Source organism: Oncorhynchus mykiss, chromosome 27, assembly GCF_057628025.1.
Source record: "Oncorhynchus mykiss isolate SJ-2025 chromosome 27, ASM5762802v1, whole genome shotgun sequence".
NCBI lineage: Eukaryota > Metazoa > Chordata > Actinopteri > Salmoniformes > Salmonidae > Oncorhynchus > Oncorhynchus mykiss.
Genome location: NC_143048.1, coordinates 33,861,996 through 33,885,185, shown reverse-complemented (window position 1 = coordinate 33,885,185; position 23,190 = coordinate 33,861,996). Strand labels below are relative to the sequence as shown.

Below are 23,190 nucleotides of genomic sequence, written 5' to 3'. Positions count from 1 at the left end.
CTTCAAACATAAAGATATAAAACTGTATTTTTTTTGTGAAGAATCAGCAACAAGTGGGACACAATCATGAAGTGGAACAACATTTATTGGATATTTCAAACTTTTTTAACAAATCAAAAACTGAAAAATTCGGTGTGCAAAATTATTCAGCCCCTTTACTTTCAGTGCAGCAAACTCTCTCCAGAACTTCAGTGAGGATCTCTGAATGACTAATGATGATAAATACAATCCACCTGTGTGTAATCAAGTCTCCGTATAAATGCACCTGCACTGTGATAGTCTCAGAGGTCCGTTAAAAGCGCAGAGAGCATCATGAAGAACAAGGAACACACCAGGCAGGTCCGAGATACTGTTGTGAAGAAGTTTAAAGCCGGATTTGGATACAAAAAGATTTCCCAAGCTTTAAACATCCCAAGGAGCACTGTGCAAGCGATAATATTGAAATAGAAGGAGTATCAGACCACTGCAAATCTACCAAGACCTGGCCGTCCCTCTAAACTTTCAGCTCATACAAGGAGAAGACTGATCAGAGATGCAGCCAAGAGGCCCATGATCACTCTGAATGAACTGCAGAGATCTACAGCTGAGGTGGGAGACTCTGTCCATAGGACAACAATCAGTCGTATATTGCACAAATCTGGCCTTTATGGAAGAGTGGAAAGAAGAAAGCCATTTCTTAAAGATATCCATAAAAAGTGTCATTTAAAGTTTGCCACAAGCCACCTGGGAGACACACCAAACATGTGGAAGAAGGTGCTCTGGTCAGATGAAACCAAAATTGAACTTTTTGGCAACAATGCAAAACGTTAGGTTTGGCGTAAAAGCAACACAGCTGAACACACCATCCCCACTGTCAAACATGGTGGTGGCAGCATCATGGTTTGGGCCTGCTTTTCTTCAGCAGGGACAGGGAAGATGGTTAAAATTGATGGGAAGATGGATGGAGCCAAATACAGGACCATTCTGGAAGAAAACCTGATGGAGTCTGCAAAAGACCTGAGACTGGGATGGAGATTTGTCTTCCAACAAGACAATGATCCAAAACATAAAGCAAAATCTACAATGGAATGGTTCAAAAATAAACATATCCAGGTGTTAGAATGGCCAAGTCAAAGTCCAGACCTGAATCCAATCGAGAATCTGTGGAAAGAACTGAAAACTGCTGTTCACAAATGCTCTCCATCCAACCTCACTGAGCTCGAGCTGTTTTGCAAGGAGGAATGGGAAAAAATGTCAGTCTCTCGATGTGCAAAACTGATAGAGACATACCCCAAGCGACTTACAGCTGTAATCGCAGCAAAAGGTGGCGCTACAAAGTATTAACTTAAGGGGGCTGAATAATTTTGCATGCCCAATTTTTCAGTTTTTGATTTGTTAAAAAAGTTTGAAATATCCAATAAATGTTGTTCCACTTCATGATTGTGTCCCACTTGTTGTTGATTCTTCACAAAAAAAATACAGTTTTATATCTTTATGTTTGAAGCCTGAAATGTGGCAAAAGGTCGCAAAGTTCAAGGGGGCCGAATACTTTCGCAAGGCACTGTATATATATATATATATTTTCACACACGTACACACAGTTGAATTCGGAAGTTTACATACTCTTAGGTTGGAGTCATTAAAACTCGCTTTTCAACCACCTCACAAATTACTTTTTAACAAACTATAGTTTTGGCCGGTTAGGACATCTACTTTGTGCATGACACAAGTAATTTTTCCAACAATTGTTTACAGACAGATTAATTCACTGTATCACAATTCCAGTGGGTCAGAAGTGTACATACACTAAGTTGACTGTGCCTTTAAACAGCTTGGAAAATTAAAGAAAATTATGTCATGGCTTTAGAAGCTTCTGATAGACTAATTGACATAATTTGAGTCAATTGGAGGTGTACCTGTGGATGTATTTCAAGGCCTACCTTCAAACTCTGTGACTTTTTTGTTGTTGCTTGATATCATGGGAAAATCAAAAGAAATCAGCCAAGACCTCAGAAAAAATTGTAGACCTCCAAGTCTGGTTCATCCTTGGGAGCAATTTCCAAACGCCTGAATGTACCACGTTCATCTGTACAAACAATAGTACGCAAGTCATACTGCTCAGGAAGGAGACGAGTTCTGTCTCCTAGAGATGGACGTACTTTGGTGCGAAAAGTGCAAGTCAATCCCAGAACAACAGCAAAGGACCTTGTGAAGATGCTTTAGGAAACCTGTACAGAAGTATCTAAAGCCACTGTAAAACAAGTCCTATATCGACATAACCAGAAAGGCCGCTCAGCAAGGAAGAAGCCACTGCTCCAAAACCGGCATAAAAAAGCCTTATGGTTTGCATAGGGGGAGGCTTGCAAGCCGAAGAACACCATCCCAACCGTGAAGACGGGTGTGGCAGCATCATGTTGCGTTGGTGCTTTGCTGCAGGAGGGACTGGTGCACTTCACAAAATAACAAAATGGATGGCGTCATGAGGCAGGAAAATTATGTGGATATATTGAATCTCAAGACATCAGTCAGAAAGTTAAAGCTTTGTCGCAAATGGGTCTTCCAAATGGACAGTGACCCCAAGCATACTTCCGAAGTTGTGGCAAAATGGCTTAAGGACATGTTAAGGGAATTTTTACCTATAATGACTAATTATGTATACATTTCAATCATGCCTGACTAATCAGAATACTATTATGTTACTGTACATGTATGAATTTTCTCTCTTGATCCCAGTACTGAATATAATGTAGTGAATGTGGAGTTTAGAACAATGACGGTCTGTTCCTTGGTACAAAGGAATTAATTATATCTCCAGACTGTCTAGAATGCTTATCTACACTGGTTGACCTTGGCTCTAGGCGAGGAGGGAAGGCTTGAGAACTATAGAGCCTTTCTTCCAGTGTCAAGAAGAGACGGAACATTTAGAAAACACTGATGTCATTTTCAGTTTATAACCCGTGGTAAAATGTGTAAGTACTCAGTACTCTCTTGAATAAAGGCTGTTACTTGACTTTAAGACCGGGGCTCTGTCCATTCCTAAAAATTAAGGGTCTTACAAATTCTTATGAATTGACAGCGTGTTTAATTTTAATTGGGAATTAAAACAGAGGAATTCAATTCCTTCAACAGGACAACAAAGTCAAGGTAATGGAGTGGCCATCACAAAGCCCTGACCTGAATCCTATAGAAATGACAAATTCAGCAGAACTGAAAAAGCGTGTGTGAGCAAGGAGTCCTACAAACCTGACTCAGTTACACCAGCTCTGTTAGGAGGAATGGGCCAAAATTCACCCAACTTATTGTGGGAAGCTTGTGGAAGGCTACCCAAATGTTTGGCCCAAGTTAAACAATTTAAAGGCAATGCTACCAAATACTAATTGAGTGTATGTAAACTTCTGACCCACTGAGAATGTGATGAAATAAACTAAGGATGAAATAAATCATTCTCTCTACTATTATTCTGACATTTCACATTCTTAAAATAAAGTGGTGATCCTAAATGACCTAAGACAGGGAATCTTTACTAGGATTAAATGTCAGGAATTGTGAAAAACTGACTACATGTATTTGGTTAACGTGTATGTAAACTTCCGACTTCAACTGTGTGTGTGGTGAACTGAATTACTGACTGCTTGTTTATCTGACCTGTGAGTACTTACATTGTATCTACGGTGTACTGATGGTGTATAACAGCTGTGAGTGAGTGGGATGATCCTAGCCTTTTATACATTTGCTACAAACTATCCCAAGGGAGTTTATTTCTCTAGAGTTTGTGGGTAGCACAACTGCTTGTGTATCTATGTAGGTGGGTTGTGAGAAACATCTGAGAATCTTGTCTGTTTCCTCTGTCTGATTTACAATGTGAGAGTGGTCTCAGTTGATCGGACCTGGAATGAATCTCTTTGGCTGAAAATCATGAAAGACTTTTTACATATTTTTCCCTATGCAGGCAGGCAGACAGGCAGCCCCCAGATGTTGAATGAATGAACTAGCAGAAGATTGACTGCGGAATGGCTGGTTGTCTTGGTGCTTTCAATTATCTCACTGTGTCTGAGTTGCACTCTTCAAAGACTTTTATGGTGTGTGTGTGTGTGTGTCTGTACGTACTTGGTGTTCTAGTGGGATACCCCAGGGAGAACCCAACCCAGGGAGGTACAGATGTAGCTCTTCCCCTCTTTATCTCATTGTAAACACTGATGCCGTTAGTTTTCCTCCTCCTCTTTATCTCAAAGTACACACTGATGCCGGTAGTTTCCCTCCTCCTCTTTATCTCAAAGTAAACACTGATGCCGGAAGTTTCCCTCCTCCTCTTTATCTCAAAGTAAACACTGATGCCGGTAGTTTCCCTCCTCCTCTTTATCTCAAAGTAAACACTGATGCCGGTAGTTTCCCTCATCCTCTTTATCTCAAAGTAAACACTGATGCCGGTAGTTTCCCTCCTCCTCTTTATCTCAAAGTAAACACTGATGCCGGTAGTTTCCCTCCTCCTCTTTATCTCAAAGTAAACACTGATGCCATTAGTTTCCTCCTCTCCTCTTCATCTCAAAGTTAACTTTGATGCCGTTAGTTTGCTTCCTCCTCTTCATCTCAAAGTAAACTTTGATGCCGTTAGTTTGCTTCCTCCTCTCTTGTCTGAAATGATTAATTGGAAAAAGTTAAGTTAAAAGCTGGCTAATGGATGGAAGAATAATGAATAGCATGACTGCATAAAATAGGAAACTGCTGAGGAAGAGGAGAGCATTAGAAACACATCCTCAGGATATGTCTGTCTGTCTGTCAACAGACACTACATACCAACTAATGTGGCCAGTCAGGCCTGCGCCTGCTAGGATAGGATGCTACACTGTCAATGTGGGGGAGGCCTGTTTGCCCAGTTCTATTTTAACCAACTCCATACTCTGCCTTGTAGTCACCAAGAGCCCTATCCATGGTGCTGAACTGTCTGGGTGAATAGTTTGAGCCCTGTCCATGGTGCTGAACTGGCTGGGGGAACAGTTTGAGCCGTGTCCATGGTCCTGAATTGGCTTGGTGAATAGTTGGATCTCTGTCCATGGTCCTGAAATGGCTAGGTGACGAGCTATAACCCTGTCCATGGTGCTGAACTGGCTGGGTGACTGAACAGACGATGCTGCCCATGGTAGACCTACCATAACCTTGACCAGAGGGAGGTTGGAAGTGAAATTTAGTGACAACTTAATGCAATGAACACAAGCATCAACTATGAAGCTTAACATGTATTAGCTTGCGTTGAAAGTGTCGAGTTTATAAATATACCCTAAAAAAGTAATTGATGAATTTATGCTGACGGAGGGGAAATTCTGAGATCAAGTAGTATCTCTATTGTTTTGTCTTAATGCCCATCTTTGGATAAATTGAATCAGCCGCTGAAACGTGGAGCCACTCAGAAGTGATATATACAGTTGAAGTCGGAAGGTTACATACACAAACTATTTTTTTGGCAAGTCGGTTAGGACATCTACTTTGTGCATGACACAAGTAATTTTTCCAACAATTGTTTACAGACAGATTATTTCACTTATAATTCACTATCACAATTCCAGTGGGTCAGAAGTTTACATACACTAAGTTGACTGCCTTTAAACAGCTTTGGAAATTCCAGAAAATTATATCATACCTTTAGCTTCTGATAGGCTGTGACATAATTTTAGTCAATTGGAGGTGTACCTGTGGATGTTTTCAAGGCCTACCTTAAACTCAGTGCGTTTTTGCTTGACATCATGGGAAAATCAAAAGAAATCAGCCAAGACCACAGAAAAAGAATTGTAGACCTCCACAAGTCTGGTTAATTCTTGGGAGCAATTTCCAAACGCCTGAATGTACCACGTTCATCTGTACAAACAATAGTACGCAAGTATAAACACCATGGGACCACGCAGCCGTCATACCGCTCAGGACGGAGACGCGTTCTGTCTACTAGAGATGAAAAAGTGCAAATGAACAACAGCAAAGGACCTTGTGAAGATGCTAGAGGAAACATGTACAAAAGTATCTATATTCACAGTAAAAGGAAGAAGCCACTGCTCCAAAACCGCCATAAAAATCCAGACTACGGTTCGCAACTGCACATGGGGACAAAGATCGTACTTTTTGGAGAAATGTCCTCTGGTCTGATGAAACAGAAATAGAACTGTTTGGCCATAATGACCATCGTTATGTTTGGAGGAAAAAGGGGATGCTTGCAAGCCAAAGAACACCATCCCAACGGGGGTGGCAGTATCATGTTGTGGGGGTGCTTTGCTGCAGGAGGGACTGGTGCACTTCACAAAATAGATGGCTTCATGAGGAAGGAAAATTATGTTTATATATTGAAGCAACATCTCAAGACTTCCAAAGTTGTGGCAAAATGGCTTAAGGACAACAAAGTCAAGGTAATGGAGTGGCCATCACAAGGCCCTGACCTCAATCCTATATCAAATTTGTTGGCAGAACTGAAAAAGCGTGTGCGAGCAAAGAGGCCAACAAACCTGACTCAGTTACACCAGCTCTGTCAGGAGGAATGGGCCAAAATTCACCCAAGTTAAACTATTTAAAGGCAATGCTACCAAATACTATTTGAGTGTATGTAATTTTCTGACCAACAAGGAATGTGATGAAAGAAATAAAAGCTGAAATAAATCATTCTCTCTACTATTATTCTGACATTTCACATTCTTTAAATGAAGTGGTGATCCTAACTGACCTAAGACAGGGAATTTTTATTAGGATTATATGTCAGGAATTATGAAACTGGGTTTAAATGTATTTGGTTAAGGTGTATGTACACTTCCGACTTCAACTGTATACATCACTTCTGGGTGGCTCCATGGTTCAGTGGCTGATTCAATTCTTTCAAGGATGGGTTTTAAGACAAACCATAGATACTATATGACCTATCTATGTCTATTTAATAAATACATAGATACAGAAAAAAATATATCTATCTATATAATAAATACTATATAATAAATACATATCTATCTATACAATAAATACATATATATCAGTTTACCACCGTCGCTCGTGCATACCCTTATTTATGATATTCATGAGGTTGGGCATGAAGACAGAACGTCTGTTCATCCCCCTATCATCTATTCCTTCATCTGTTCATCCCCCAATCCATCTATTCCTTCATCTGTTCATCCCCCAATCCATCTATTCCTTAATGTGTTTATCTCCCAATCCATCTATTAATTCATTTGTTCATCCCCCAATCCATCTATTCCTTCATCTGTTCATCCCCCAATCCATCTATTCCTTAATTTGTTTATCTCCCAATCCATCTATTCATTCATTTGTTCATCCCCCAATCCATCTATTCCTTCATCTGTTCATCCCCCAATCCATCCATCTATTCATTCATTTGTTCATCCCCCAATCCATCTATTCATTCATTTGTTTATCCCCCAATCCATCTATTCCTTCATCTGTTCATCCCCCAATCCATCTATTCCTTCAACTGTTCATCCCCCAATCCATCTATTCCTTAATTTGTTTATCCCCCAATCCATCTATTCATTCAGTTGTTCATCCCCCAATCCATCTATTCCTTCATTTGTATATCCCCCAATCCATCTATTCCTTCAGCTCTTCATCCCCCAATCCATCTATTCCTTCACCTGTTCATCCCAATCCATCTATTCTTTCATCTGTTCATCCCAATCCATCTATTCCTTCATTTGTTCATCCCTGTAACGGTTTTCTTCTGTGGACGAAGGATCGGACCAAAGCGCAGCGTGGTTAGAGTTCAACATGTTTAATAAAGACAATAAACGTGAACACTACAAAATACCAAAACAACAAATGTGAAAAACCGAAACAGTCCTATCTGGTGCATAGACACAAAGACAGAAGACCGGAAACAACCACCCACAAAACCCAACACAAAACAGACTACCTAAATATGGTTCCCAATCAGAGACAATGACTAGCACCTGCCTCTGATTGAGAACCATATCAGGCCAAACATAGAAATGGGAAAACTAGACACAACATAGAATGCCCACTCAGCTCACGTCCTGACCAACACTAAAACAAAGAAAACACAAAAGAACAATGGTCAGAACGTGACAATCCCCCAATCCATCTATTCATTCATGTACGCGTCTTTCTATCTGTTCTGTTCTTTCACCTATCCAATCCTCAGTTAGCAATACATCTTTGACAGAATACTGAATTCATCTCTTTAAGGCTAAAACAGCATCTGAAAATGACATTAAGTTTTAAGGACGGGAAGTGTTTTCTTTCTTTCCTTCCTGAATTAACTATTAAGGTAGTTTGATGATTAATGCATTTCACAGATAACTACAGACTTTTCTCAGTTTGTCTCTGTAGGACCATATATCCAGGTGCAGCTTCAGATATTCTACTGTATTGCTGTTGTAGAAAATCCTTACATTGACCTGTATTACTGTTGTAGAAAATCCTTACATTGACCTGTATTACTGTTGTAGAAAACCCTTACATTGACCTGTATTACTGTTGTAGAAAATCCTTACATTGACCTGTATTACTGTTGTAGAAAACCCTTACATTGACCTGTATTACTGTTGTAGAAAACCCTTACATTGACCTGTATTACTGTCTGTTCTTGTGTTTGCGTCCTAATTGGTTACATAGTAAATATGACTTTACTCTCTCATGGTTTTAGTTGAAAGAAAACTAAAAAACAAACCTTGCTATTTGATGATGCTGGTCTAACTGGTTGGGGCCCAGATATGCTTAGCAGCCTGTACTGGGTAGAAATGTGTTAAGATACCACCTTCGCTAGTTGTTCAGTTCTCGGAAGATAGAATTAAGCCGAAAGTGAACATCAAGGTGTCTGCATGTATTTTATATGTGTAGGGTATATTCAGTGATGTTCTCCTCTTGGTGGTGTTAGTAGTGTATATTCAGTGATGTTCTCCTCTTGGTGATGTTAGAGTAGTGTATATTCAGTGATGTTCTCCTCTTGGTGGTGTTAGTAGTGTATATACAGTGATGTTCTCCTCTTGGTGGTGTTAGTAGGGTATATTCAGTGATGTTCTCCTCTTGGTGGTGTTAGTGTAATACAGTGATGTTCTCCTCTTGGTGGTGTTAGTAGTGTATATACAGTGATGTTCTCCTCTTGGTGGTGTTAGTAGGGTATATTCAGTGATGTTCTCCTCTTGGTGGTGTTAGAGTAGTGTATATTCAGTGATGTTCTCCTCTTGGTGGTGTTAGAGTAGTGTATATTCAGTGATGTTCTCCTCTTGGTGGTGTTAGAGTAGTGTATATTCAGTAATGTTCTCCTCTTGGTGGTGTTAGTAGTGTATATACAGTGATGTTCTCCTCTTGGTGGTGTTAGTAGTGTATTTACAGTGATGTTCTCCTCTTGGTGATGTTAGAGTAGTGTATATACAGTGATGTTCTCCTCTTGGTGATGTTAGTAGTGTATATACAGTGATGTTCTCCTCTTGGTGGTGTTAGTAGTGTATATACAGTGATGTTCTCCTCTTGGTGATGTTAGTAGTGTATATACAGTGATGTTCTCCTCTTGGTGGTGTTAGTAGTGTATATACAGTGATGTTCTCCTCTTGGTGATGTTAGTAGTGTATATACAGTGATGTTCTCCTCTTGGTGGTGTTAGAGTAGTGTATATACAGTGATGTTCTCCTCTTGGTGATGTTAGTAGTGTATATACAGTGATGTTCTCCTCTTGGTGGTGTTAGTAGTGTATATACAGTGATGTTCTCCTCTTGGTGGTGTTAGAGTAGTGTATATACAGTGATGTTCTCCTCTTGGTGGTGTTAGTAGTGTATATACAGTGATGTTCTCCTCTTGGTGGTGTTAGTAGTGTATATACAGTGATGTTCTCCTCTTGGTGGTGTTAGTAGTGTATATTCAGTGATGTTCTCCTCTTGGTGATGTTAGTAGTGTATATACAGTGATGTTCTCCTCTTGGTGGTGTTAGTAGTGTATATACAGTGATGTTCTCCTCTTGGTGATGTTAGAGTAGTGTATATACAGTGATGTTCTCCTCTTGGTGATGTTAGTAGTGTATATACAGTGATGTTCTCCTCTTGGTGATGTTAGAGTAGTGTATATACAGTGATGTTCTCCTCTTGGTGGTGTTAGTAGTGTATATACAGTGATGTTCTCCTCTTGGTGGTGTTAGAGTAGTGTATATACAGTGATGTTCTCCTCTTGGTGGTGTTAGTAGTGTATATACAGTGATGTTCTCCTCTTGGTGGTGTTAGTAGTGTATATACAGTGATGTTCTCCTCTTGGTGATGTTAGAGTAGTGTATATTCAGTGATGTTCTCCTCTTGGTGATGTTAGAGTAGTGTATTTACAGTGATGTTCTCCTCTTGGTGGTGTTAGTAGTGTATATACAGTGATGTTCTCCTCTTGGTGGTGTTAGTAGTGTATATACAGTGATGTTCTCCTCTTGGTGGTGTTAGTAGTGTATATACAGTGATGTTCTCCTCTTGGTGGTGTTAGAGTAGTGTATATACAGTGATGTTCTCCTCTTGGTGGTGTTAGTAGTGTATATACAGTGATGTTCTCCTCTTGGTGGTGTTAGTAGTGTATATACAGTGATGTTCTCCTCTTGGTGATGTTAGAGTAGTGTATATTCAGTAATGTTCTCCTCTTGGTGATGTTAGTAGTGTATATTCAGTGATGTTCTCCTCTTGGTGATGTTAGAGTAGTGTATATACAGTGATGTTCTCCTCTTGGTGGTGTTAGTAGTGTATATACAGTGATGTTCTCCTCTTGGTGGTGTTAGAGTAGTGTATATACAGTGATGTTCTCCTCTTGGTGATGTTAGAGTAGTGTATATACAGTGATGTTCTCCTCTTGGTGGTGTTAGTAGTGTATATACAGTGATGTTCTCCTCTTGGTGGTGTTAGAGTAGTGTATTTACAGTGATGTTCTCCTCTTGGTGATGTTAGAGTAGTGTAATACAGTGATGTTCTCCTCTTGGTGATGTTAGAGTAGTGTAATACAGTGATGTTCTCCTCTTGGTGATGTTAGTAGTGTATATACAGTGATGTTCTCCTCTTGGTGGTGTTAGTAGTGTATATACAGTGATGTTCTCCTCTTGGTGGTGTTAGAGTAGTGTATTTACAGTGATGTTCTCCTCTTGGTGATGTTAGAGTAGTGTAATACAGTGATGTTCTCCTCTTGGTGATGTTAGTAGTGTATATACAGTGATGTTCTCCTCTTGGTGATGTTAGAGTAGTGTATTTACAGTGATGTTCTCCTCTTGGTGATGTTAGAGTAGTGTAATACAGTGATGTTCTCCTCTTGGTGATGTTAGTAGTGTATATACAGTGATGTTCTCCTCTTGGTGATGTTAGAGTAGTGTATATTCAGTGATGTTCTCCTCTTGGTGATGTTAGAGTAGTGTATTTACAGTGATGTTCTCCTCTTGGTGGTGTTAGAGTAGTGTATATACAGTGATGTTCTCCTCTTGGTGATGTTAGAGTAGTGTATTTACAGTGATGTTCTCCTCTTGGTGATGTTAGAGTAGTGTATATACAGTGATGTTCTCCTCTTGGTGGTGTTAGTAGTGTATATTCAGTGATGTTCTCCTCTTGGTGGTGTTAGTAGTGTATATTCAGTGATGTTCTCCTCTTGGTGGTGTTAGTAGTGTATATTCAGTGATGTTCTCCTCTTGGTGGTGTTAGTAGGGTATATTCAGTGATGTTCTCCTCTTGGTGGTGTTAGTAGGGTATATTCAGTGATGTTCTCCTCTTGGTGGTGTTAGTAGGGTATATTCAGTGATGTTCTCCTCTTGGTGGTGTTAGTAGTGTATATACAGTGATGTTCTCCTCTTGGTGGTGTTAGTAGTGTATATACAGTGATGTTCTCCTCTTGGTGGTGTTAGTAGGGTATATTCAGTGATGTTCTCCTCTTGGTGGTGTTAGTAGTGTATATACAGTGATGTTCTCCTCTTGGTGGTGTTAGTGTAATACAGTGATGTTCTCCTCTTGGTGGTGTTAGTAGTGTATATACAGTGATGTTCTCCTCTTGGTGGTGTTAGTAGTGTATATACAGTGATGTTCTCCTCTTGGTGATGTTAGAGTAGTGTATATACAGTGATGTTCTCCTCTTGGTGGTGTTAGTAGTGTATATACAGTGATGTTCTCCTCTTGGTGGTGTTAGTAGTGTATATACAGTGATTTTCTCCTCTTGGTGATGTTAGAGTAGTGTATATTCAGTGATGTTCTCCTCTTGGTGGTGTTAGAGTAGTGTATATACAGTGATGTTCTCCTCTTGGTGGTGTTAGTAGTGTATATTCAGTGATGTTCTCCTCTTGGTGGTGTTAGAGTAGTGTATATACAGTGATGTTCTCCTCTTGGTGATGTTAGAGTAGTGTATATTCAGTAATGTTCTCCTCTTGGTGGTGTTAGAGTAGTGTATATTCAGTAATGTTCTCCTCTTGGTGGTGTTAGAGTAGTGTATATACAGTGATGTTCTCCTCTTGGTGGTGTTAGTAGTGTATATTCAGTGATGTTCTCCTCTTGGTGGTGTTAGAGTAGTGTATATTCAGTGATGTTCTCCTCTTGGTGGTGTTAGAGTAGTGTATATACAGTGATGTTCTCCTCTTGGTGGTGTTAGTAGTGTATATACAGTGATGTTCTCCTCTTGGTGGTGTTAGAGTAGTGTATATACAGTGATGTTCTCCTCTTGGTGGTGTTAGTAGTGTATATACAGTGATGTTCTCCTCTTGGTGGTGTTAGTAGTGTATATACAGTGATGTTCTCCTCTTGGTGGTGTTAGTAGTGTATATACAGTGATGTTCTCCTCTTGGTGATGTTAGAGTAGTGTATATACAGTGATGTTCTCCTCTTGGTGGTGTTAGTAGTGTATATACAGTGATGTTCTCCTCTTGGTGGTGTTAGTAGTGTATATACAGTGATGTTCTCCTCTTGGTGGTGTTAGAGTAGTGTATATACAGTGATGTTCTCCTCTTGGTGGTGTTAGTAGTGTATATACAGTGATGTTCTCCTCTTGGTGGTGTTAGTAGTGTATATTCAGTGATGTTCTCCTCTTGGTGGTGTTAGTAGTGTATATACAGTGATGTTCTCCTCTTGGTGGTGTTAGTAGTGTATATTCAGTGATGTTCTCCTCTTGGTGGTGTTAGTAGTGTATATACAGTGATGTTCTCCTCTTGGTGATGTTAGTAGTGTATATACAGTGATGTTCTCCTCTTGGTGGTGTTAGTAGTGTATATACAGTGATGTTCTCCTCTTGGTGGTGTTAGTAGTGTATATACAGTGATGTTCTCCTCTTGGTGGTGTTAGTAGTGTATATACAGTGATGTTCTCCTCTTGGTGATGTTAGAGTAGTGTATATACAGTGATGTTCTCCTCTTGGTGGTGTTAGTAGTGTATATACAGTGATGTTCTCCTCTTGGTGGTGTTAGTAGTGTATATACAGTGATGTTCTCCTCTTGGTGGTGTTAGAGTAGTGTATATACAGTGATGTTCTCCTCTTGGTGGTGTTAGAGTAGTGTATATACAGTGATGTTCTCCTCTTGGTGGTGTTAGTAGTGTATATACAGTGATGTTCTCCTCTTGGTGATGTTAGAGTAGTGTATATTCAGTGATGTTCTCCTCTTGGTGGTGTTAGTAGTGTATATACAGTGATGTTCTCCTCTTGGTGGTGTTAGAGTAGTGTATATACAGTGATGTTCTCCTCTTGGTGGTGTTAGTAGTGTATATACAGTGATGTTCTCCTCTTGGTGGTGTTAGAGTAGTGTATATACAGTGATGTTCTCCTCTTGGTGGTGTTAGAGTAGTGTATATACAGTGATGTTCTCCTCTTGGTGGTGTTAGTAGTGTATATACAGTGATGTTCTCCTCTTGGTGGTGTTAGTAGTGTATATACAGTGATGTTCTCCTCTTGGTGGTGTTAGTAGTGTATATACAGTGATGTTCTCCTCTTGGTGATGTTAGAGTAGTGTATTTACAGTGATGTTCTCCTCTTGGTGGTGTTAGTAGTGTATATACAGTGATGTTCTCCTCTTGGTGATGTTAGAGTAGTGTATATTCAGTGATGTTCTCCTCTTGGTGATGTTAGAGTAGTGTATATACAGTGATGTTCTCCTCTTGGTGGTGTTAGTAGTGTATATACAGTGATGTTCTCCTCTTGGTGATGTTAGTAGTGTATATACAGTGATGTTCTCCTCTTGGTGGTGTTAGTAGTGTATATACAGTGATGTTCTCCTCTTGGTGGTGTTAGTAGTGTATATTCAGTGATGTTCTCCTCTTGGTGGTGTTAGTAGTGTATATACAGTGATGTTCTCCTCTTGGTGGTGTTAGTAGTGTATATTCAGTGATGTTCTCCTCTTGGTGGTGTTAGTAGTGTATATACAGTGATGTTCTCCTCTTGGTGGTGTTAGTAGTGTATATTCAGTGATGTTCTCCTCTTGGTGGTGTTAGTAGTGTATATACAGTGATGTTCTCCTCTTGGTGATGTTAGTAGTGTATATACAGTGATGTTCTCCTCTTGGTGGTGTTAGTAGTGTATATACAGTGATGTTCTCCTCTTGGTGATGTTAGTAGTGTATATACAGTGATGTTCTCCTCTTGGTGATGTTAGAGTAGTGTATATACAGTGATGTTCTCCTCTTGGTGATGTTAGTAGTGTATATACAGTGATGTTCTCCTCTTGGTGATGTTAGTAGTGTATATTCAGTGATGTTCTCCTCTTGGTGATGTTAGAGTAGTGTATATACAGTGATGTTCTCCTCTTGGTGATGTTAGTAGTGTATATACAGTGATGTTCTCCTCTTGGTGGTGTTAGTAGTGTATATTCAGTGATGTTCTCCTCTTGGTGGTGTTAGAGTAGTGTATATTCAGTGATGTTCTCCTCTTGGTGATGTTAGTAGTGTATATACAGTGATGTTCTCCTCTTGGTGATGTTAGAGTAGTGTATATACAGTGATGTTCTCCTCTTGGTGGTGTTAGTAGTGTATATACAGTGATGTTCTCCTCTTGGTGGTGTTAGTAGTGTATATACAGTGATGTTCTCCTCTTGGTGGTGTTAGTAGTGTATATACAGTGATTTTCTCCTCTTGGTGATGTTAGAGTAGTGTACAGTGCCTTGCGAAAGTATTCGGTCCCCTTGAACTTTGCGACCTTTTGCCACATTTCAGGCTTCAAACATAAAGATATAAAACTGTATTTTTTTGTGAAGAATCAACAACAACACACAATCATGAAGTGGAACGACATTTATTGGATATTTCAAACTTTTTTTAACAAATCAAAAACTGAAAAATTGGGCGTGCAAAATTATTCAGCCCCCTTAAGTTAATACTTTGTAGCGCCACCTTTTCAAATCAAATCAAATCAAATCAAATTTTATTTGTCACATACACATGGTTAGCAGATGTTAATGCGAGTGTAGCGAAATGCTTGTGCTTCTAGTTCCGACAATGCAGTAATAACAAGTAATCTAACTAACAATTCCAAAACTACTGTCTTGTACACAGTGTAAGGGGATAAAGAATATGTACATAAGGATATATGAATGAGTGATGGTACAGAGCAGCATAGGCAAGATACAGTAGATGGTATCGGGTACAGTATGTACAAATGAGATGAGTATGTAAACAAAGTGGCATAGTATAGTATAAAGTGGCTAGTGATACATGTATTACATAAGGATACCGTCGATGATATAGAGTACAGTATATACGTATGCATATGAGATGAATAATGTAGGGTAAGTAACATTTATATAAGGTAGCATTGTTTAAAGTGGCTAGTGATATATTTACATCATTTCCCATCAATTCCCATTATTAAAGTGGCTGGAGTTGAGTCAGTGTCAGTGTGTTGGCAGCAGCCACTCAGTGTTAGTGGTGGCTGTTTAACAGTCTGATGGCCTTGAGATAGAAGCTGTTTTTCAGTCTCTCGGTCCCAGCTTTGATGCACCTGTACTGACCTCGCCTTCTGGATGATAGCGGGGTGAACAGGCAGTGGCTCGGGTGGTTGATGTCCTTGATGATCTTTATGGCCTTCCTGTGACATCGGGTGGTGTAGGTGTCCTGGAGGGCAGGTAGTTTGCCCCCGGTGATGCGTTGTGCAGACCTCACTACCCTCTGGAGAGCCTTACGGTTGAGGGCGGTGCAGTTGCCATACCAGGCGGTGATACAGCCCGCCAGGATGCTCTCGATTGTGCATCTGTAGAAGTTTGTGAGTGCTTTTGGTGACAAACCAAATTTCTTCAGCCTCCTGAGGTTGAAGAGGCGCTGCTGCGCCTTCTTCACGATGCTGTCTGTGTGAGTGGACCAATTCAGTTTGTCTGTGATGTGTATGCCGAGGAACTTAAAACTTGCTACCCTCTCCACTACTGTTCCATCGATGTGGATAGGGGGGTGTTCCCTCTGCTGTTTCCTGAAGTCCACAATCATCTCCTTAGTTTTGTTGACGTTGAGTGTGAGGTTGTTTTCCTGACACCACACTCCGAGGGCCCTCACCTCCTCCCTGTAGGCCGTCTCATCGTTGTTGGTAATCAAGCCTACCACTGTTGTGTCGTCCGCAAACTTGATGATTGAGTTGGAGGCGTGCGTGGCCACGCAGTCGTGGGTGAACAGGGAGTACAGGAGAGGGCTCAGAACGCAACCTTGTGGGGCCCCAGTGTTGAGGATCAGCGGGGAGGAGATGTTGTTGCCTACCCTCACCACCTGGGGGCGGCCCGTCAGGAAGTCCAGTACCCAGTTGCACAGGGCGGGGTCGAGACCCAGGGTCTCGAGCTTGATGACGAGCTTGGAGGGTACTATGGTGTTGAATGCCGAGCTGTAGTCGATGAACAGCATTCTCACATAGGTATTCCTCTTGTCCAGATGGGTTAGGGCAGTGTGCAGTGTGGTTGAGATTGCATCGTCTGTGGACCTATTTGGGCGGTAAGCAAATTGGAGTGGGTCTAGGGTGTCAGGTAGGGTGGAGGTGATATGGTCCTTGACTAGTCTCTCAAAGCACTTCATGATGACGGATGTGAGTGCTACGGGGCGGTAGTCATTTAGCTCAGTTACCTTGGCTTTCTTGGGAACAGGAACAATGGTGGCCCTCTTGAAGCATGTGGGAACAGCAGACTGGTATAGGGATTGATTGAATATGTCCGTAAACACACCGGCCAGCTGGTCTGCGCATGCTCTGAGGGCGCGGCTGGGGATGCCATCTGGGCCTGCAGCCTTGCGAGGGTTAACACGTTTAAATGTCTTACTCACCTCGGCTGCAGTGAAGGAGAGACCGCATGTTTTCGTTGCAGGCCGTGTCAGTGGCACTGTATTGTCCTCAAAGCGGGCAAAAAAGTTATTTAGTCTGCCTGGGAGCAAGACATCCTGGTCCGTGACTGGGCTGGGTTTCTTCCTGTAGTCCGTGATTGACTGTAGACCCTGCCACATGCCTCTTGTGTCTGAGCCGTTGAATTGAGATTCTACTTTGTCTCTGTACTGGCGCTTAGCTTGTTTGATAGCCTTGCGGAGGGAATAGTTGCACTGTTTGTATTCGGTCATGTTACCAGACACCTTGCCCTGATTAAAAGCAGTGGTTCGCGCTTTCAGTTTCACACGAATGCTGCCATCAATCCACGGTTTCTGGTTAGGGAATGTTTTAATCGTTGCTATGGGAACGACATCTTCAACGCACGTTCTAATGAACTCGCACACCGAATCAGCGTATTCGTCAATGTTGTTATCTGACGCAATACGAAACATCTCCCAGTCCACGTGATGGAAGCAGTCTTGGAGTGTGGAGTCAGCTTGTTCGGACCAGCGTTGGACAGACCTCAGCGTGGGAGCCTCTTGTTTTAGTTTCTGTCTGTAGGCAGGGATCAACAAAATGGAGTCGTGGTCAGCTTTTCCGAAAGGGGGGCGGGGCAGGGCCTTATATGCGTCGCGGAAGTTAGAGTAACAATGGTCCAAGGTCTTTCCTCCCCTGGTTGCGCAATCGATATGCTGATAAAATTTGGGGAGTCTTGTTTTCAGATTAGCCTTGTTAAAATCCCCAGCTACAATGAATGCAGCCTCCGGATAAATTGTTTCCAGTTTGCAGAGAGTTAAATAAAGTTCGTTCAGAGCCATCGATGTGTCTGCTTGGGGGGGGATATATACGGCTGTGATTATAATCGAAGAGAATTCTCTTGGTAGATAATGCGGTCTACATTTGATTGTGAGGAATTCTAAATCAGGTGAACAGAAGGATTTGAGTTCCTGTATGTTTCTTTCATCGCACCATGTCACGTTAGTCATAAGGCATACGCCCCCGCCCCTCTTTTTACCAGAAAGATGTTTTTTCCTGTCTGCGCGATGCGTGGAGAAACCTGTTGGCTGCACCGCTTCGGATAGCGTCTCTCCAGTAAGCCACGTTTCCGTGAAGCAAAGAACGTTACAGTCTCTGATGTCCCTCTGGAATGCTACCCTTGCTCGGATTTCATCAACCTTGTTGTCAAGAGACTGGACATTGGCAAGAAGAATGCTAGGGAGTGGTGCGCGCTGTGCCCGTCTCCGGAGTCTGACCAGAAGACCGCCTCGTTTCCCTCTCTTTCGGAGTCGTTTTTTTGGGTCGCTGCATAGGATCCACTCCGTTGTCCTGTTTGTAAGGCAGAACACAGGATCCGCGTCGCGAAAAACATATTCTTGGTCGTACTGATGGTGAGTTGATGCTGATCTTATATTCAGTAGTTCTTCTCGACTGTATGTAATGAAACCTAAGATGACCTGGGGTACTAATGTAAGAAATAACACGTAAAAAAACAAAAAACTGCATAGTTTCCTAGGAACGCGAAGCGAGGCGGCCATCTCTGTCGGCGCCGGAAGTAGTACTAGACCTCGACCTTTTGCTGCGATTACAGCTGTAAGTCGCTTGGGGTATGTCTCTATCAGTTTTGCACATCGAGAGACTGACATTTTTTCCCATTCCTCCTTGCAAAACAGCTCGAGCTCAGTGAGGTTGGATGGAGAGCATTTGTGAACAGCAGTTTTCAGTTCTTTCCACGGATTCTCGATTGGATTCAGGTCTGGACTTTGACTTGGCCATTCTAACACCTGGATATGTTTATTTTTGAACCACACCATTGTAGATTTTGCTTTATGTTTTGGATCATTGTCTTGTTGGAAGACAAATCTCCATCCCAGTCTCAGGTCTTTTGCAGACTCCATCAGGTTTTCTTCCAGAATGGTCCTGTATTTGGCTCCATCCATCTTCCCATCAATTTTAACCATCTTCCCTGTCCCTGCTGAAGAAAGCAGGCCCAAACCATGATGCTGCCACCACCATGTTTGACAGTGGAGATGGTGTGTTCAGGGTGATGAGCTGTGTTGCTTTTACACCAAACATAACGTTTTGCATTGTTGCCAAAAAGTTCAATTTTGGTTTCATCTGACCAGAGCACCTTCTTCCACATGTTTGGTGTGTCTCACCGGTGGCTTGTGGCAAACTTTAAACGACACTTTTTATGGATATCTTTAAGAAATGGCTTTCTTCTTGCCACTCTTCCACAAAGGCCAGATTTGTGTAATATACAACTGATTGTTGTCCTATGGACAGAGTCTCCCACCTCAGCTGTAGATCTCTGCAGTTCATCCAGAGTGATCATGGGCCTCTTGGCTGCATCTCTGATCAGTCTTCTCCTTGTATGAGCTGAAAGTTTAGAGGGACGGCCAGGTCTTGGTAGATTTGCAGTGGTCTGATACTCCTTCCATTTCAATATTATCGCTTGCACAGTGCTCCTTGGGATGTTTAAAGCTTGGGAAATATTTTTGTATCCAAATCCGGCTTTAAACATCTTCACAACAGTATCTCGGACCTGCCTGGTGTGTTCCTTGTTCTTCATGATGCTCTCTGCGCTTTTGACGGACCTGTGAGACTGTCACAGTGCAGATGCATTTATACGGAGACTTGATTACACACAGGTGGATTGTATTTATCATCATTAGTCATTTAGGTCAACATTGGATCATTCAGAGATCCTCACTGAAGTTCTGGAGAGAGTTTGCTGCACTGAAAGTAAAGGGGCTGAATAATTTTGCACGCCCAATTTTTCAGTTTTTGATTTGTTAAAAAAGTTTGAAATATCCAATAAATGTCGTTCCACTTCATGATTGTGTCCCACTTGTTGTTGATTCTTCACAAAAAAATACAGTTTTATATCTTTATGTTTGAAGCCTGAAATGTGGCAAAAGGTCGCAAAGTTCAAGGGGGCCGAATACTTTCGCAAGGCACTGTATATACAGTGATGTTCTCCTCTTGGTGGTGTTAGAGTAGTGTGTATATACAGTGATGTTCTCCTCTTGGTGGTGTGGAGTTGTGGGGACCTTGCTGTTTTTTCATGGTTTATGACCCCAGTGAGACCCAGTGTTTTATGTGCCTTGTCACCCTGCCGTTGGTCAAACCTAAGACACATAAAACATACCATGGAACAGGGTGTTACAGCAAGGTTTCTCTCTCAACACCACATGTGTGTTTGTGTGGTTTTTTGTGTGTGGCTCAGTTGGTAGAGTTAGGAGCTTGAAATGCCACGGTTGTGGGTTCAATTCCCACAGGGGACCAGTATGAAAAAGCAAGAAAATGTGTGCACTCACTACTACTGAAAGTCGCTTTGGATTAGAGCATCTGCTAAATTACTAAATGTAAATGTAAAAAGTGTGGGTGTGGCAGTGAGAGATGGGTATGAAATATGGGGACACGAGGGATATGTCTCTCTGTATGTGCTCTTTCACCCCTTCATAAACAGCTATTTTATTTTAACTCTATTAAACGCCAGTGAACAGGGATATATACAGTACCAGTCAAGTTTGGACACACCTACTCATTCAAGGGTTTTTCTTTATAATCTACATTGTAGAATAATAGTGAAGACATCAACACCATGAAATAACACACATGGAATCATGTAGTAACCAACAAAGTGTTAAACAAATCAAAATACATTTTATACACTGCTCAAAAAAAAGCAAGGGAACACTAAAATAACACATCCTAGATCTGAATGAATGAAATATTCTTATTAAATACTTTTTTTCTTTACATAGTTGAATGTGCTGACAACAAAATCACACAAAAATGATCAATGGAAATCAAATTTATCAACCCATGGAGGTCTGGATTTGGAGTCACACTCAAAATTAAAGTGGAAAACCACACTACAGGCTGATCCAACTTTGATGTAATGTCCTTAAAACAAGTCAAAATGAGGCTCAGTAGTGTGTGAGGCCTCCACGTCCTTGTATGACCTCCCTACAACGCCTGGGCATGCTCCTGATGAGGTGGCGGATGGTCTCCTGAGGGATCTCCTCCCAGACCTGGACTAAAGCATCCGCCAACTCCTGGACAGTCTGTGGATGGCGCGAGACATGATGTCCCAGATGTACTCAATTGGATTCAGGTCTGGGGAACGGGCGGGCCAGTCCATAGCATCAATGCCTTCCTCTTGCAGGAACTGCTGACACACTCCAGCCACATGAGGTCTAGCATTGTCTTGCATTAGGAGGAACCCAGGGCCAATCGCACCAGCATATGGTCTCACAAGGGGTCTGAGGATCTCATCTCGGTACCTAATGGCAGTCAGGCTACCTCTGGCGAGTACATGGAGGGCTGTGGGGCCCCCCAAAGAAATGCCACCCCACACCATGACTGACCCACTGCCAAACCGGTCATGCTGGAGGATGTTGCATGCAGCAGAACGTTCTCCACGGCGTCTCCAGACTGTCACGTCTGTCACATGTGCTCAGTGTGAACCTGCTTTCATCTGTGAAGAGAACAGGGCGCCAGTGGCGAATTTGCCAATCTTGGTGTTCTCTGGCAAATGCCAAACGTCCTGCACGGTGTTGGGCTGTAAGCACAACCCCCACCTGTGGACGTCGGGCCCTCATACCATCCCCATGGAGTCTGTTTCTGACCGTTTGAGCAGACACATGCACATTTGTGGCCTGCTGGAGGTCATTTTGCTGGGCTCTGGCAGTGCTCCTCCTGCTCCTCCTTGCACAAAGGCGGAGGTAGCGGTCCTGCTGCTGGGTTGTTGCCCTCCTTCGGCCTCCTCCACGTCTCCTGATGTACTGGCCTGTCTCCTGGTAGCGCCTCCATGCTCTGGACACTACGCTGACAGACACAGCAAACCTTCTTCCCACAGCTCGCATTGATGTGCCATCCTGGATGAGCTGCACTACCTGAGCCAGTTGTGTGGGTTGTAGACTCCGTCTCATGCCACCACTAGAGTGAAAGCATCGCCAGCATTCAAAAGTGACCAAAACATCAGCTAGGAAGCATAGGAACTGAGAAGAGGTCTGTGGTTACCACCTGCAGAACCACTCCTTTATTCGGGGTGTCTTGCTAATTGCCTATAATTTCCACCTGTTGTCTATTCCATTTGCACAACAGCATGTGAAATTTATTGTCAATCAGTGTTTCTTCCTAAGTGGACAGTTTGATTTCACAGTAGTGTGATTGACTTGGAGTTACATTGTGTTGTTTAAGTTTAAGCTTTGCACACTCTTGGCATTCTCTAAACCAGCTTCAATCAGTAGTCACCTGGAATGGTTTCAATTAACAGGTGTGGCTTGTAAAATGTTAATTTGTGGAATTTCTATCCTTCTTAATACATTTGAGCCAATCATTTGTGTTGTAACTAAAATAGGTATGGTATGCAGAAGATAGCCCTATTTGGTGAAAGACCAAGTCCATATTATGGCAAGAACAGCTCAACAAGCAAAGGGAAACGACAGTCCATAATTACTTTACGATGTGAAGGTCAGTCAATACAGAACATTTCAAGAATTTTGACGTTTCAAGTGCAGTCACAAAAACCATCAAGCTCTATGATGAAACTGGCTCTCATGTTGACCGCCACAGGAAAGGAAGACCCAGAGTTAATTAGTGTTACCAGCCTCAGAAATTGCAGCCCAAATAAATGCTTCACAGAGTTCAAGTAACAGACACATCTCAACATCAACTTCAGAGAATACTACGTGAACCGGGCCTTCATGGTCGAATTGCTGCAAAGAAACCACTACTAAAGGACAGCAATAATAAGAAGAGACTTGCTTGGGCCAAGAAAAACGAGCAGTGGATATTAGACCTTTGGAAATCTGTCCTTTGGTCTGATGACTCCAAAGTTGAGATTTTTGGTTCCAACCGCCGTATCTTTGTGAGACGCAGAGTAGGTGAACGGATGATTTCCACATGTGTGGTTCCCACCGTGAAGCATGGAGGAGGAGATGTGATGCTGTGGGGGTGC

At 41.9% G+C, this 23,190-nt stretch overlaps 1 protein-coding gene across 4 annotated transcripts in view; it reads left to right on the top strand.

Moving 5' to 3' along the window:
• Positions 1 to 23,190, top strand: part of slc36a4 (solute carrier family 36 member 4) — a 249,142-nt gene that overhangs the window by 79,871 nt on the left and 146,081 nt on the right. The window lies entirely within an intron of this gene.